This window comes from Bos taurus, chromosome 3 (genome assembly GCF_002263795.3).
Source record: "Bos taurus isolate L1 Dominette 01449 registration number 42190680 breed Hereford chromosome 3, ARS-UCD2.0, whole genome shotgun sequence".
Classification (NCBI taxonomy): domain Eukaryota; kingdom Metazoa; phylum Chordata; class Mammalia; order Artiodactyla; family Bovidae; genus Bos; species Bos taurus.
The window spans coordinates 45,233,548-45,252,015 of NC_037330.1; the positions used below are offsets into that span (position 1 = coordinate 45,233,548).

Here is an 18,468-nt window from a genome sequence, read left to right on the forward strand (position 1 = left end):
ATGCCCTCGTCCCACTCCGGGGCGTCGGGGAAAGAGAGCCGAGTCCGGGCGGCTGGCCTCCCTCGGCGATGGAGCATCCAGCCTGCCGACCAGCGCTCTGCCCTTCGCCACACGAGAGTTGAGCCCCCGGCCGCCCGCGGGAACTGGCCTCCGGAGGTCTTCGGGACCCTCTCTACAAACAGCGCGAGTAGCTGGCCTCGGTCTAGAGGAGGAAGATACTGTATCTTTCTAAGGGGTCTCTCAGATCTACCTTGTTTTGATCTGCAGCAGAAGTGATGGCCTTGAATTTGTATAAAGTTACTGCCTGAGACACCCTCTCCCCAAATCCCCTCAACCCACACACCGCGCTCCACTACCGCTCCCACCACTCCCACTCCATTTGCATTTGAAAACCTCTGGAAACAAGCCCTTTCAGGATGAACCTACACACACACACACACACACACACACACACACACACACATTCCATCCCGCCAAGTGAAAACTGAGTTGAGTCATAGGATGCAAATAAGTCAGGTTGCCTGGCCTTTCGCTTCTGAGGAAAAGAATGACCAATAACCCAAGATTCCGGCAATAACAGAACATAACAAGGTTTCTAGAACCCTGTTCGGATCCTTTAGAAACAATTAGAATAATAGCCAGTGAAAGTAAGAGGAAAAGAATTGTGTTTTTCAGGGCACTTGCTGGCCATCTGCTGCATCTTGTATGGGGAGAACTAAAAATTAATGCCCTTGATTCAGACCCACAGGTCAAATGACACCATCTCTCTTCGCTGGAGGATAATTAAAATCAACTCTGTCCATAGAAGTTTCATAGACATTTGACTCAAAATAGTTAAAAATTGTTTTACTCAATAGCAATGTGCTTCTACATATAAAATAATGTGTAACATATCAAATATATGAAATGTACTTTTTAAAGAAAGGTGAATTTTCTTTACAAATATCCACTCAAAGACAGCTAGATATATCAGCTGTAGGCAACAAGTCTCTATTTTGACTACAAGTTATGCAATGATAGTCAAACAGTCTAACCCAAATCCTCTCTTTGCTTCAAGAGTATTAAACTATATAGGGAAAGACCTTAATTAAAGATGTAGTGTCCTTTTGAAATTTAACAAGCTTTAAAAATGTAATAAAACATGGATACGTTTTCAGGATTTTTTGTTTTTGTTTTTTTGTTTCTTTAGTTGATTGGTTGGTTGGTTGCTTGATTAGTTGGTTTTGCTGTTAGATTTGTTTAAGATATAACATAGTCATCACCAGTTCCTATCCCATGTTTTTATTCCATAGGGTCTGAAAAAAGTACCAGTGAGTAGAGTAAAAAATTCTCCAAAAAAAGCCCTGAGTCTTGCCACTATCCTCATCTAAATCTTTTGTGTGAATTTCAGAATAGCTCTAAGATAGCAGAATGCATTTCATATTTCTAACTACTTTGACAAAATGTGGAAATAATACTTCTAACATTTGACTAGGTATAATTCTAATTATTGCTAATTTGGCGTTAAAATTAATGATATTTTGCATAATGATATGTCATTGTTCAATAAGACATATATTTAAATAATAGGAAAATACCATTGCAGGGTTCTTTACAACTCAGTGTAAGTAGCTATATCATGACTTCGAAACATAAAAGAATCCTCCCATAAACCTTCTGAAACACTCTCATAAACCCACTCCACTTTCTAACACTATGGAAAAGTTGATTTAATTTAATTTCTATTCTGCTGACATTAAGTTTATTTCATCTTGGAGAGGTGCCTTGTTTGGAAAAAGTTGATTGTAGGAAAGGAGGATAAGGTGGCAGGAGCATGAACACTGAAATAACATTCCATTTTATATCCAAGAAAAACAGTGTAATTGCCCCATCACATCAGTAGTAGGAAGACTCTGAAAGGGTTTGATTCAAAGGCACTTCACTGAGTGTACCAAGAGCACACTGATATCAAGTAGTAAACTACCCAGGATCATTTCTTTATTGCTGAGAAATCATAATTCCAATTCTGTCACCTTTGTTTTTAAGTTTTGCTGGAGCCTGTGCGAAAAGGATAAAGAAAGAGAAAGAAACTACATTGAGTGCATCAGAGTACTGCCTTCCTGTGTGAAAACAAAATAGATAATCTGCTCCACCCAGCACCTCTCAGAAAGAAAACCCAAATCATCTGTCTACAAATATCATTTCAATTTTTCTCAGTTTACTAGCTATTTCTAAACAGTTTAAACTATGGTGTCAACAAACTTAAAGTTAATAAGTGGACTCTACTTAAGTAATGGGAGAGAATGAGTAACATGACTACCATAAATTTACCAGACTTGGCCAAATTCTGCCTGCACTTTCAGCCTAACCTGCAGGGGGCAATAGCTTGACACGAATAAGAACAAAGGCTGCTAAGCTATTAGACTTGGATTTCTGACTGTGACCCTGGAATGTTGTGTAGGTTGGAAAGAGTGCTTAATTAATGTATATTGAAACAAAAGATCAGGTAAATTGTTTGATTTGTCTTCAAGCTATATTTTTAGACTAATCTAATTCATAACTGTTAGGGTTTTTTTTTTTTTCCTTAAAGAGATTGTCAAAGTTTCAGAAGACATTCAGCTATCTCAAGAATTATCCTGAACACTAATTGTTTACTATGAATATATGTAATTTATGTTCTCAAAGGCAGCCAAATCAAAATAAACACAACTTTCAATATTCAAATGGATGACAAAATTAGAGGAAACATAGATTATTTGGATATAGATGATAAAAGAATGTCACATACATAGATAATAAACTCTAGATTCTTTTTTAATTTTAAAATATAAATGGATAAGGGACAATCACTATTGTTTGCACTATTTTCTTTCCAGATATAAGACATTAATTTTGAAAACTGGTTTATATTTAAATATCATGATAAGCAATTAGTAAGTGACCTCTTTTATTGCCATAGATTTTTATTACAGATAAAACTGAATTTACTGGTTATTGATAATCCACAGTCTTCCTCCTCCCTTTCCACACCCTAACCCCATATCTCCACTCCCTCCCCTTCCCTATACCTCCCCCATCAGCTGATCAGGAAAGACTGGAAACCGACCAAAAGGAGTTTCAGCCAGAGGGAATAATTGTAGAATTAAAAAAGAAAACTCTCCCTATCTCCTCACTGCAATCACACTTAACGTTCATTATGTCAATTTTCAATGATGCAAAATGTCTTGCCCAAGAGGCATCCTGCTTTCAGGAAGTCAAAAGGGTACGTGGCATTAAACAACATCCAGTCAATCCTGGTTGGATTAACTGGGCTGAGTTTCTATATACTGCACATGCTATGGATCTACTCTGATCGCAGTAAGGAAAAAATATGATAATAGATTTTTTCTTTTTTTTTTTTTTTTAGAATTGCTGCACGGGAGTGTTCCGTTTCTCTTATAAGGCAGAATTTACTCTTGATAAAAATCTTTTAAAACATCCTTTTTCTTCCACTGTGGTAAAGATATGGTATCTATTTTTGCATTTCTTTAAGGAAAGAAGACCAGGTTACTTATACTGAGAAAGAAAATTTTATTCTCCAACACCCACCCCCCCATTTTACTAAACCATTTTAGTCGACATATGTTTGTTATCAGAGAGAGGTGCTGTGAACACACAGCCATTTTCTTAGCAGCTTTTTTGACTGTATGTTACCATAGTCCCACAAGGCATTGGTCCTTTCCCATTGGGAAGTCATGAATAAGAGACTATGAAGCTTGCACGTCAGATCTTCCTCAATTAATCCACCATTAGCATGTTTGGGATCCACTACTGGATGGCTAACAGCAGCTTTTGTAACTGTACGCCGACCATACCCAATTATGCTCTGCTAAAAATGAACTCTTTGCAGACCAACCCTCTCGGGTTGTCAGTGTTTTCCGTTTTCCTATTTTAACGTTTGTGTATAGTGGCAGGCGACAGATGGTGTAGATCAGATCGATTTGATTGCATTAGATGATTTTTTTTTTCCCCTTCCCCACTCCTTTCTGGAAGCTCGCATCAGCTGAAGGCTACCGCCTGGGACTCCTCGGAAGCGTGAGCAAGCCGCCACCACGCGAAGGCACTGGGGCACAGCCAGCGCAAGGCACCGAGGTCCCTTCCCAGGGCTTGTTAACACTGTAACCCGGCAGTCCGAGGGAAGCAGCTCCCACTGCCCAGAGCTACCTCACTGCTCATCAGATGACTCTGGCTTCTACACACAGTTGGAGTTCCGCTTGAAACCTGGATTTAGAGGGTAAGCACTTCAATCGAGATGGATTTGTGACAGTTACTTTGCTATACTGCAAGACAAATCTCAGCAAACGGTAAAGGATGTAGGGTGTGTGGAACAGGGAGACTATGTTTACATCGATAAATGTGTTTCTTTTTGTCTGAGAATGAGAGTATTATTCAGTAAAGATGTGTATAGTGTTTTTCCATTGATTCTAAGAGTCGATGATCACACTCCTCCCGATTTTTTCCCTCTCCTCCGTGTTTCCCCCTTTCTACTTCAGAAGGAAAGAGAGAGGGAGAGGGAGGGAGGCAAGGGGGAGGAGGGGAGAGAGAAGCATTTCTGCTTTAGCTTAATTGGCTTATTTCCTCAAACCGATTGCTTTGTCGCGTTTCTTTATGTATATTTGGTTGCAAATTACCAAGCGTTTGCCTGGGATGGGTGTTGGAGTGTGGTGGATAGGGTGGGAAAGTAGTGGGGACTGGCAGTCAGTCGCGGTGGCCTTGAGAGATCAAAAGGTGCTGAAAGCCCTTGCCCTCAAAACACACCTCTAGTTATTGGGGAGCTAGGGAAATGTAGATTCTAATAAATATGGCTTGCAGGAGTCGATGAACAAAGGTACTTAATGCAGACCTAAGCCTCCGTTGATATTGCTCCGCTAGCAGTATCTAAATATTCAAAAGCAAAGTGTAAGTTGATCAACAAACGCCCTGGTGGTATTGGGCTCTTTTATTTTTTTTCCTCTCCCCTTTTCCGTTTTTGTGTAGAGGGTGGAGAAGGGGGGGGGTGGTGGATGGGTGGGGGAAATCCGACAGCTTAAGGAGGTTTGAATTGAATATGCACCCAGCGGCAGTGGTCTCGTAGGAAATGGTGTTCTCGTAAGTCAGGCTGCCCCGCTGAAGCACGAGAGAGCTTTGGTTAGAGCTCAGAGTCAGCTCTGCTGCGAGTGCTGCCGGCAATCGGCCCGGGCTGAGCTGTCCACTCGTCCAGGTGCTGAAACTGGCAGAACACTTGGGTAGGTAGGAAAGGGCTGGCACTGGCTACTTGGATAAAAAGAAAGCATATTGACTGCGTTGTTCTAGTTTCTTAAAGCGTATGAGTCTGTGAGTCAGTGTGTGTGTGTGTGTGTGTGTGTGTGTGTGTGTGTGTGTGTGTGTGTGTGTATGTTTTATTTCAATTGTGAGGAAGCAAAACTAAGATTACTAGGAAAGCACTGAAAAGCTGTGTAGGTATTTATGCTGTGATTCTGATATGCCAGGTATTGTTGTGTATGTACGTGTGTATGTATGTATATGTATATATGTACGTGTGTGTTTGTGTGTGTTGTGTATATATGTATATGCCTTGAAAATCCTTTTAATTCAAAAAGAATGTTTATTTACTAAATCAAAATCTGTCTGTATACCGTGTTTCTTATTTTCCTTTTAATGTTAGTTGATTTTAAATGGAAGAGTTCAGGAACAAATGTACACTTTGCTCATAGACTATTGCATTACTTTCCCTAAGGGCTTTTGTTTCTAGGAGTTCAAGCTGAAGAGAACCTGTCAGCTTCCTGTGTGTGTATGTGTGTGTGTGTGTGTGTGTGTGTGCTTGGTTGTAGCACCCCCAGAGAAAAGCTTCACTCTATAGCTATGTTAGGTAATGGCAGAAAATAGCACTTATTAATTTGTTAATTGGCATCTGTCTTTTTGTGAAAGGTGCACTTAAAAGTCATCTGAAAATATTGTAAAATAGGCTACTAATTGGGCAATGCTGCTTTTCTTTTGAGTTATTTTAGGCATCAGACATTATATATTAAACAGTTGTTCCTAAAACCTAGAATTCATGTTGATTTTTCTATTTGTAAGTAACATGTCAGGAAAATGATGAGTTGGTGTGTCTGAAGAAATAATATATTTTTTAAAAAATATTAGTAATAGGAGAAAGCATGACCTAAATGCCTTAAATTGCAACCAGGTCACTTAGAGATGAGTTGTGGTAGTGGGAGAGATTCTGTTATATAATTACCGCTTGATGAAGAGCTATTTGCACTTACATAATTTGAGGAATCATAATGTCTATTGCCATGTTTCCATATCCCCTCCCTATTCCACTCACATGGATGTACTTCCATGTATTTGAGAGTAACGGGGAAAGGAAATTGAGAACTTTCTAAGGAGCTACAAAATGTCTTGGGTAGTGACGTTGCACTTGTTCATTTTATTTAGTGAACAATAAACCCCTATTATCAGAATATTCACTGCAGGATCTTTAGACAAAGCTTTTCCAATAAGAGCCATATTGATCATCAAAGAATCACAGAGGTTCTCTTTCTGGAAGCCAAAATTATAGTCACTTTGCAAATGAGTTTTTATTGTTTTTTTTTTTTTTCTTAAAATAATTTTCAAGAAGACAGAGCTTCAAAGGTATTTCTGTAGAAGTGTTCACAACAACTGCACAGCAATGCATCTAATACTGTATATCTGAAAGGTGGGCTATGGAATTACACATTGTGGTACTACAAAACGATGCCTAAATCATAGAAACTCTACCAGCTTGTCAACTCAGTGAGTTCTGATACTGTGGAAAATGAGTTTAATTATTTTGTGCTTTGAAGCTTTTTTTTTCCTTTAAAAATCATTATGTTATATAGCTCTAAGGCCTTCAAAGGAGAGGTACCTATTTTTGTAGATCTATAAGTATTTGATTTCAAGTAGTAAATTGAAAGAGTGTTTATTTTCTGTGATCTTGGGCTTGAGAAAATGCATTTCCAAAACACACTGCTGAAAATTTCACCCATGCATGACCCTATCTTTATTTGAGCCTCACTTCTTAAAGCCGTCTAGGCAAATACATTTGTAATATTTGTGTGCCTAACTATGCATGTCTCTTACAGGGCTCTCTCGCTGCCATGACACTCAATCAAAGCACCTAGAGTGGGCTGGCCGATACCAGAGGGGGTACCAAGCAGAGCAAGGACAGAGAAAGGCACTGGGAGAGCACCAGGTAAACTAAAGGTTACTTGTCACGCCCACCCTGTGCCCTAAGAGCCTTCCCACATCCTCCTTCCTCACTGGGAAGAGAGCACTCTTCTGTGTTAAGTGCTTGGTTTTGTGATTTGTCTTTCAGAATTGGAAATAGAGCAGCCATTTGGATTTGGGCAGGAAGCAGCCGTGCACAGCTTTGGATCCTTCTTTAGGGAAATCGAGTTATGGATTTATGGTCCCGGTCAAGCTCAGCCCAGCCCCAGCCAGGGGCGGGCTCAGCAGCAAGAGTTCTGGTGGCGGCGGCGGCGGCAGTAGCGGCGGCAGCGGTAGCAGCGGCAGCAGCAGCTTGGTCCTCTGACTCTCTTCGGTGACGGGTATTCTTGGGTGGATAATACGGATTACGTTGTTATTGCTTAAGAATACGCGTAGTCGAGGAGAGTACCAGCGGCAGGCGGGCAGCGGCCGCCCCTCCCAGCCCACCAGCTGGCCTGTAAACGCCTGTGGTTGCCAAGGTAGCACTTTTTTGATCTTTTCCTTTCCTCGGTGTTTTCGCTCCGGGTCGCGTGTTAGGTGATTACAAGACACATCCCACCAGAAAGGCAGTGCGCGCCGCGCCTCTGGTGACCCGGGCTGTAGAATGGGTGCGTGTTGGAGGGCTGCAGTCCAGGCGGAGGGGAGGGGCGGGGAAAGGATGGGGTTCTGTTCCAAGAAGCCTGCGGGGAGTTTCGGGGTCTCTGGCCTTCTAGTGTTCTCGTCTCCTTTCCCCAGTGGGCTCCGGCTGCAGGGAACGACACGGACTGGGCGAATCTGGAAAGTTGGGAGTGATTGAAAGGCCTTGAGCAGTTTGGCAGCGCTGCGAGCGAGGAACTGGCGCTCAGCAGAGGGTCGCTGGGGGCTGCCTGCGCAGAAAGGGCGTGTCCGTGGGCGAAGGTGCCCCCGCAAGCAAGCTGCGGAAGCTTGTGACTTCGCGAATCCCGGGCTGGGGCGGTGCCGGAGCCCCACCCCCAGCCGTACTACTCGGCTGCCAGACCTGGCTGCCGGGTGTGGAGCGGGCGGGAGGCCCGGGCCTGGGTCCCCCGGAACTTCCAGATTGGAAGTGTGGCGGGTCTCTCAGGGCCCTATATTTTCTTTTCGGATTCTCCGCGAAGGGGTGGAGAATCAGGATGGGAACTGGATTGGTTGCCGTGTGGCACAGAACTGGAACCTTCCTGAAAGTGATGGGGCAGGCAGTGACTGTTCAGTCGTCCAGTTTCTTTGGGACATCTCTTCAGCGCTGTCCTCCCTGCCTCTGCCGTTAGGACGAGTATCAAACATCAACAAACCCAAGGCACGTTCCCTCTCTCAGGTCTGCCGCGATGGGACTAAAGGAAGAGCGAGCCTTTCCCTCCTTCTACTTCCAGTTGTTGTTTGTTTGGTTGCTTCAAATATTAATGGAAGATAAAGCCCTACGGATTTGTCTAGGATAGAAGGGATCTTGGCGAAGAGCATTCCACCACTCACCGACCCCCTCCAGCACACCGGGCATCCTGAGGACAACCGGGTGTGTCAGTTGAGATGCCCAAGATGATGCTGGAAAAGATGATCCAGCGAAGAAGGCGCGGGCCAAGGAGGCTCCAGCTCTCAGCTCTTGTGGGCTTAAGACGCGGCTCTGCAACTCTCCTTTCCCTCAAGGGAGGCGCCAGGACCCGCCCAGTGGCGGCGCTTCAAAGGTGGAAGGAGAAAATGCTGGGGACTAGAACTTACCAGGCACCCAGAAGGTTCCACGAGGCTCACCAAGAACCTCCTGGGACCCTAAGACCAAGTTTCCTCCCTGCATGGTGGCTGTTGATTGTGCATGGGCTGTGAAGACTAAATTCCTGAGAAGTCCAAGCTTCGGGGGTAGGGGGATGGGGGCAGTAAGAAGCCTACAAAGCATCTTCCTCGCAGCGCTTCCAAACCGGCTCTAAGCCGAGCGACGCCCCAGACACCTTTTCCCTTTAAAGGATGGGCCTTTCCTGGGCGCGACTACGGTGCATGTACCCCGTTGGCTTCTTGCCCAGGAGAGCAGCTCTGAGCCCTAGAGACGTTGAGAGCAAAGTGCCCCGAAGGAGGCAGGGACATCCTCACACTTCCAGTGTAGAATCTCGCCTTTCTTCCAGTACTTTGGATTCCTAGTGATGGGTACACTGTGCCACTCCTATACCTGTCCCTATTCCTACCACGCCGCATCTGATCCCACAGTTACTTTCAGGGCATCAGCACTCACGGCTTTTGAGCTCAGGGAAGGTGGTTTGCAAGGCAAGTGAGTGGGGGCCCTTCTCAGAAGCTCCCAGGGCTGACAAACCCGTTTTAAGAATGAGTCTAAGTAGAAAAGGAAACACAGATGCTGTCTTTGCACTCGGAATTCTATCACTAGCAAAAGAATTTTGAACCACTGTTCTTTCCTTCCTTGTTTCCCTTTCTCTAGGTAGTCACTATTTGGTGATTAAGGGCTTTTAAAGATTGCGTTTGTTAATGTATTTAACAAAATTCAATATGTCTGCTGGTTCCCTGGTTTCATCTGGAAATTGGCAAAGTAGGGAGAAGCTACATAATCTAGTAATTTGGTGAGCTTTGAAAAGTTGGACTCATGCTGTTTGGCTAAATAAGTGTATGAGATTTTAAAAGCAGAAAAGCAACTGAGAATCCAGTGAGAGTTTGCAAGAAATGAAGGATTTAATACTCTGGCATTTGTTGAGAGAATGAGGGAAACTTCTGAAAAATAAGCTATTTCATTTAGTTCTTTACCACTGGTACTTTAGCTTATCATTATGATCGCTTCATAAGTGAATAATAATTTTTAGAGTGGAATAACTTTAAATGCTAGTGTTGAAATCTAGAGGAAACCTCTATTCATCTCATGGCCAGCAAAAGTATTTGGCGTTCTTGGTTCCAGTGACTTACATACTTATCTCTGCTTTCTTTCCTTTGCAGAATTATCTCTTATAAAAGTTTCCATTAGGTGTCAGTCTGACTGAGCTGGCTCCTATTTAAATTTAGAAAACAAAACAAACAAACAAAAAAAAAACAAAATAAAAAAAATTATGGGTTTTATCATACTTTATCTTTTTAGATAAGGAGGAAAATTCCCAAATTATTAAATTGAAATTACTGTAGTTAATTGTTACTGTTATAAGGCAGCTTTTTCCCCCCCCTCAGAAAACAGAATTTTAAATTACATCAGAACTAGCTTTTGTCTAGTTCAAAAGTTTTCACTTTTGCCATGTTGGTATCATCTATATACACAAGATTAAAGAAGTAGGAAGTGATTGTGTGTTTTTTTCATGCTGGATATAAATGATTGTAAGTAATAATAATTGTTTTTCAATTGATGTCCAAATATTAGAAGCGTATGCATCCTTTTTTCTAAAATTTGGTTTGCTTTGCAAAAGTGACAAAATTATTTTCCCGAGAAAAGCATATGCATACAGCTGTATTTGACAGTAATACCTGAGGCACAGTGGAAGAGAAAGGAGAAAACTTGTGAAAATTGCCTTTGTCTGCTATTTTTACCTTAGTTAAGTCTGCCTAAGTATTCAAAATTTTATGAACACAATTTATGGCTTTTAATAGGGAATTTTTGTTTTCTCATTGAAATTTATATGTCTACGAACACTCAAATTTATATTATAATGTGATATTCATTAATAGGTGTAAGAAATATCATCTTAGTTGATGGTTTACTACTGAGTCTCAGGTAAGGAGATTGACAGAAACTGAATTTTACGAAGAATTTTCTGATTTTATTTTTTGTTTATGAATCACATTCTGATATTTTTGCTCGACTAGAACTGTAGGGAATGGCAGTTTTCAGGGTTAGACATCCATTGAGTATCATGAAAACCTCTATATAAATACAAAAAAATATTATTGTATAGATGATTCTGACCGAGTACATTTTTAAATTAATAATCATGTCCTGGAGCCATTATCTCTCTCCACATCCACTGTTAGCCCTAGAATGACGTGGTTCTTGGTGTCACAGCAGTGCCAGTCTAGAACTAGAATTGTCAATGAATGTCCAGGCAATGAAGTAGCATTTTGATGGGTAGAAAATTCCATAAGTCATATTATCCTTTTTTATTAGATTCCACATCAGCACTGGTAAATTTTCAAGTATAGAAATAGACAATTTTTTGTCAGGGTGCAGATGTTGGGCATATTTGGGAGTATTTTGTGCTTTTATGTAGGACAGAGAAGGACTAAGGACACAAAAGGCAATATAAGATGATCATGATTATTCACCAACTTTTCAATACTGTACAGTGTCAGCTGTCACTGAATCACAGAAATGGCAGGATGACGTTCTTGCTTTTAGACAGTAGTGTAATCTGCATTTTAGACTTGCTATTTGAAAATAAATTTATTTGATGATAAATATTCTCAGTAGAAACAAAACATGACAGAATCCTTAAAGACTTTTATTATTATATTTAGCTATTACATTTAGTTATTGGTAGTTATACAGCCATAAACATAAATGCTCAATATGTTTTAAATGAGTTTTATAGTACAACTTGTTTTTCAAACGTTTTGAGATTTTTTTCCCTCTGGCACCTGTACTTTAAATCATAATGTAGAATGTTTAAATTTAAATTTACAAAACATTTCCTGTGAATATTTATTATAAGCTTTATATTTGAGAAGACATTACAGTTCATCCAAAAAATGTAAGCCAAAGAGATGTGCTGACATTTTTAAGTTTCTTGAAATACGTTTCGTACGGTTGAGTTTGCTGAGTACAGCTTGATGGTAGAACCAATATGTCCCTAATATTTGTATTGTTGTCCCAAAATACAAATATGTGACCACCTAAATCTTTTGCATTCTGAATTCTGTTATAGTTTGGTTAATAATGAGAGCTAAATAAGACAATGGGATCTCTAAAAATCAATGAAAAGTATTATACTATGTATACAAGTGTAAACACATTTTCATTTGCTGTGTTATGTGGAAATGCACTTTGAGGTTTAGTAACAATCCACAGTATCTGAAAATTTATACACATGCTACCTATAGCTGGAACTAAAAGTTTAAAAGGCTAAGAATAAACTATGAATTTTAAAATATTGAAATGATTTTAAATAAGTTTTCTTATACATTATATTAGCTTCAAAACAATACTGAATCTCAATTAAATTTCAAACTAAAAAAAATTTATATTGCTGTAGTCTATTTACTCATACTATGTTTCTGGTTAAACTACAGTTTATATCATAGTACACTTGTTCTCCTGGTGACTCAGACAGTAAAGAATCTGCCTGCAGAGCAGGAGACCTGGGTTCGACCCCTAGGTCAGGAAGATCCCCTGGAGAAGGGAATGGCTACCCAGTCTAGTATTCTTGCCTGGAGAATTCCCTGGACAGAGGAGCCTGGCAGGCTATGGTGCATGGGTTTGCAAACAGTCAGACACGACTGAAGCGACTTAGCACAGCACACAGCACACTTTTTTCAAGTTGACAGTTGTATTAGGATAGCATAATTGCAAACTTTGAAATTAGTGTCTATTTTTTAAACTTCAAATGTGTTGTCTTAAGAGACACTGTTTCTAAAAATCTTTTTGTAACATTGATATAATTAGCTGGAAAACTGATATTAATTGCAACTTAAAGAAATTTATATCCAATACACAAGTAGAAATTGTTTGAGGTCTTTTTTTATCTCAGTGAGCAATTGTGGCCAATTTTAAGAATTGCTTCAAAAAGGCTCAAGATAAACAATAGTTAGTTATTTAAGATTGTTTCCACATATCTGGCAAATATTCCATTCATTTTTTGGACCTCTAGAAGAATGAATGGATGAGTGAGTGTCATGCCTAATATTCTATCAGAAGCATATATGCAAAAATCTCTTTCATAATAGGAACATGTTAGGGTAAAACAACAAATATTCTAGATAATTTTATGCATAAATGTTAGGGAATTAAATTTAAGAATGGTTATTTTATGGGTCGAGTTTCATGCACAGTTTGTTTCCATAAACATTTTTAAAAATATGCTTTCACTGTTTACAAAAACAAAGCAAATTAGAATTGAGGCAGTTATATGGAAAAATTCTGAATCACTTGCTTTCCTCAACTATATGATACTTAATGGAAAAGAGTACATCATATGGTAGAAAAAACTTTGCAATAAAGGCTAGAAAATCTTATTTTGAGTCCAGGTTCCGTTGTGAATTGTGACAGCCACAGGGCTCGGCTGGCACTAAGTGTCTCATTTACAACAAGGAAGGCTGGATTTACATTCTCTCAAGGCCTTCCTACCTCTTAGGAATTCCATTTCCAAAATAACCTTTTTGTTTTGGCCTGAATTCTACTCTTTATTTTAATGTGTAGATTGTGAGAAAATTGATACCACAACTAAGAAAGTAGCTTTTAAGAAATAGAGGAGTCTTCCAGAGGTATTCACCAATGTGTTTTACCTTGATATCAAACAAGAATTGGTCTTTAAGCTTTTACGTTCTTAAAACGAGCACATGGAAACATTTTTGTCACTTCTTTACCCTTCGATTTTTATTTTAAGTTTTAGTAGGAAAGAATAGCACCACCAAAATGACTTACCAGTTCATCTTAATGTGTTTTTGTGGGAATGCATGCATGTGTATGTCTCTATATGTATAATATACGTGAGGCTCTCAAACCCTGGACACATCTTAGAAATATTTCAACTTAAGAACAAGTCACAGACAATTCTTTTCAAAGTCAGTGTATATGATAATAGTGGGTAAAGAATAAAACACTTGGCCTTTTAAAATGTTTATCCTGTGTGTAAATGTTTATGCTATTAAATTTAATTACAATTTTTAGAGGAAAGGGGAAATTACTATTTTTCATTCTGTGAAAAAGAAAAGAATAATACTTGTCTAGGATATTTAATCCTAAAATAGCATAGCAAAGCCTTTTAAAATATCTAGTCCAGTGCCTGGCATGTGATAGGTGCTTAAAAATATTTATTAATTTAGTGAAAGCAACCATATTCTTTCAGGACATATTAATGCAGAATTTTATATTTTTCCATAATTAATGTCATTTTCAAAACTAGCTGTTGAACTGCATGTACTTAAATTTAACTTACTCTTAATGTAAACTCTAATTCTCAAATTTGTTTAATAGTAATTTATTCTGTTTTAAATTGTTTAAATTCAAGTATAGTTGATTCACAACATTGTGTTAATAGTGAGTGCTCTTTTATTCTTTGCAAAGATAAAAATTCATTTTGTCTGATTCTCAGGTGTAACTACTAACTACTTAAAAAATCTATGAGAACATTTAACTTGGTATTCTTAGAACTGCAAATAACTATTTAATCTAGACTCATTTAAGTCCATGTGGATTTTGATGCAGAAAATGCTATCTAGTATATTTTATTTAATATTAAATCTATAAATACCTTAAAAAACCTTAAAAATTTAAACAAATAATATAAGAGAACTCACTTTAGTCAATATAATAATTATTGTGATAGATATGTTTTTTTAAAGTCACGATCTGTGTAATGTATTTCTTTCATTATTTACTAGCAAAGAAAATTTAGACCACAATCAAACTTAATTTATACTTTTATTTGAAAGGTGTGACTCTCCTGGATGTTCCACATATAATAAATATAAAATCACAAAAGGATACACCCATCCTCTTAAAATAATATGACTTGTCAGCTATTGTTTTAACTAGATAACTTACATAAAGTTTCATTCACAGTTTAATGATGGGTATGACACGTCATGTCCATTTAAAACTTTGAGAATAGGTTTAATAAAAGTTCTATAAAGCTTTCAAAAGCAATGATTTCTGGTGATAGGAGTGTGAAGTTCAGAAGCCATAGATTTTACACTTTAATTAAAATTTCTCATATTCCTCTCTTTTGCTGGATGTGGTTGTCCAAAGTAGCTCTGTGATTGTTTAACATTGTATATTAGAACAGAGTCAAAATATGAGGATTCTTGACCCCAAACAGATTTTTGTTAGTTGTGGCTGCTACATTAAGAATCTTTGTTGATGTTAAATTTTTTAGACAGTTTAACATTTAGATCCAGTGATTTGTGCAGATAGCAATTGGATTTGACAAGAGACAAGGGACAGTGATAGCAAGTAACCATATTAAGAATGTGGACTGTGGAGAAGATTGTGCCGTTCTGGGTGATGTGTTAAAGGAACAATAATAAACTTACTTGTGGCTGTTTTATTGGCAGATCTAATAGCTAATACCAATACACATTGAACAAATACCAATTTTTAGGAAACTTTACAAGAAATCTTTTTTATATAGTGTCCTTTTCCCAATATATGGGAAGTTGACAATATTGATTTTATGTAGTGTACTATATTATAGGATTTCTTTCCTAGTACTCAAAAGTTCTTGCTTTTATTTCAATAGAAATTCATGCTCTAGTTTGGAACTGGTACAGAATCAATTAAAATAGAAATAGTGTCTGAGTAGAATGGCCCTAACTTATACGTAGAAAACTGAGAAAGGCATGGAATCTGGATGTTTCAGGGGTCAAAAGAAAAAGCATCAATCTGAAAGACACACTTGTGGAAAATTAAGCCTAAGGGGAACATGGCTTTAAAAGGCCTTTTTAATCCATTTTTCTATTGGAAAAGACATATTATATTTGAATTCTTGCTCTAGAAATAAAGTTACCTAAGGGGGTTTGTTTAAGACTGTATTAGCAGTGTTTGTCAATATAAAATACAGACACTGATGTCTAAGAGTCTGGCTTTTCCTCTTTGCTGCAGTTTAGATATTAGGGAGGAGGACTGTTTGTTAATTAATGATGGTAAAGTTATAGAAGATTAACACACTTGTTATTGTCTGGTTTGGCTCTTAGTGTCCAAAGACGTTCCCATTTGATCGTTGGTTTTCTCTTGATGTAATTATTTTCCAGTCCATATCCACACAGAATACAAAATTTTATGAGTCTTGGATAAGCTTACAGTAAATTCTTACGATATATAGGTGTCATGATAATCTTCTATTTCAGATCCAGTTATTTGGTGTATGGTCATAATTCCACATTTTATACGTGAAATCCTTACAACACAGAGAATCTAAGTAAATTCCCCATAGACACCCAGATAATATTTAGAACCCATTTTCTAAGTCCTCAGGATATTTTCTTTCTAACACATCCACTAAAACTCCAATATTTCAATTTTTCTTATAATTTTACTCTTCCTGGTATCTGACAATACTTATATTATTCTTATCAGGTGAATTCAATGATTCATCTGATTTAAACTTTTTCAAGCTCAAATATTGTAAATATAGACATGAATGTGCAAATAGATCCTAAAGGTCTATAGTGTACTTATACATATGTTTTTCTAAAAAATTAGGACGATTTTATAGGCCAAATTAATGTTAATGCAGAGACAAACATAAATCATAATTAAAGGAATAGCTTGAGCTTTTACCCAAGTTGCAGTGTTTCAGTAAAACAAGGAAGAATTTAATCTCAATTAAGTCAGGTCAATTTAATAAGCTTCCAGATGAAAATATTGGCTAAAAGATTGGAATGACAAATATTTGTCACATAGTACATTCAATGGAAATTTTTAAATAAGATTAGTAAATATTACTGAGTGAGTGATTTTCACACACCAAAGAACAGAAATCAAATCACATCTTTAATATATTTAATACAAATTAGAATTATATTTACTTTCTTTTATTTCAGCTTTTAAGTATTCAAAGCTATCTTGAATACAGAAAGAGAATGACTCTTGAATTAGAATAGAGTCAAAATAAAAGTCTCGAGTTTACTAAACCCTTGTCCACTGCTGTTATGCTTTTTATGAAAATTGCATGTAACACTAGCCCTTTAGGACCCCGAGAGGGTGATTTCTCACTGTGTAGTCACTCCAGTGTTCTTGCCTGGAGAATCCCAGGGGCGGGGGAGCCTGGTAGGCTGACGTCTGTGGGGTCACACAGAGTCGGACATGACTGAAGTGACTTAGCAGTAGCAGCAGCAGCAGTCACCCAGCTTATCAATCAAGGAAATATACTTCTTACACTTGAAGGATGACTGTTCCCAAATCAGACCTCACACACAGCACTGAGTTCCCTTGAAAAATGGTATAAGTAACTATTACGGTCTTAAAATTGACCAATATAGAAACATATCTGTTGACCATTATGTCCTCATCAAAAGGTTTTCCTTTTTCATTAACCATAAACAGTAACTGTAAATAACTGTGCTCATTATTTTCCTCAATTTTTAAAAACAAAATGTAGGAATAACTCTAAAAAAAAATAAAGAGTTGAAACATGGAGGAAGGAAAGTTAAAGAGGGAGAGTGGAAGAAAGGAAGGAGGAGAGGAAGGGAGAAGAGGGAGGAGGAGAAAGAGAAAGAGAGTGAGATTTTCTTCTGATCTATTTTGGTGCGTAATTCAAGGTAATAAATAGAGTGGCGAAATTGACTCTGAGAAGCCACACCTAAAATAATCAGCATTTTGTCCAAGGAAAGATGTCTCATAGATTCACATAATTTGGTCAAGAACAGAAGGCTTTAAAATTTGTAAAGGATAGATTTTAATCCTCAAAGCAGCTAATTAAGCTTCCTCTGTACAACATACAGTTTTAAGTTAACAGTAATTAATATAGCCAGCTTGGAACCTAAGGAAGCTGAAGCCAGCAAGTGCTTTTTGGTTCACTCGAGAGGATGCGGTTTGATTGCTGGCACCAGTAAACAGGTTGGGAATTGTCAACATTGTAATTAGCAGCAAGTTCCTGGATTCTCAGCCTGCCAGACTAGTGGGCTGATGCTTGGAGCAGTTGCCCCAGGGGGGAGAGGGAAAAACAAAGGAAGGGAATTTGAGCAACCTTGCAATGCTCTGCCAGCATATGCCACTGGACCAATGTTTTTCTTGGCAAAGGTCTATTTTAAGACATCTAGCAGTGGTTTCCACAAAATATGAAACTCACCATAGCAACCAAAATGGCAAGTATCTCTAGGAACATTTCTTTGATTGGATATCAGGTCAAAATTGTTTTCAGAGCTACATTGCCTTATGCGCAGTATAGGCTATGCTCTGCAAAATGTGGTTATTATCAGTATGATTAAAAGGGTTAAAATCTGTTTTGGCAGCAATCCTGTAATACTCTGATGTAAAGCAGTCAAAGAATAAAGTTATGTAAACCTTATTAACCCTTCGTGTAGTACAAACAGAAGGAAATGTCAACCTTAATACCACCAAGAATTCAATCTTCAGTACGAAAATGATCATTTAAATGTAGTTTTCTTAGTTCATAGCCA

The 18,468-nt window shown here is 38.3% G+C and overlaps 1 non-coding gene across 1 annotated transcript; it reads left to right on the forward strand.

Moving 5' to 3' along the window:
- Window positions 1-7,542: 7,542 nt before the first annotated feature.
- Window positions 7,543-7,644, forward strand: MIR137 (microRNA mir-137). Its single transcript, NR_030862.1, has one exon. It is a non-coding gene; the product is annotated as a microRNA mir-137 (primary transcript).
- The last annotated feature ends 10,824 nt before the right edge of the window (window positions 7,645-18,468 follow it).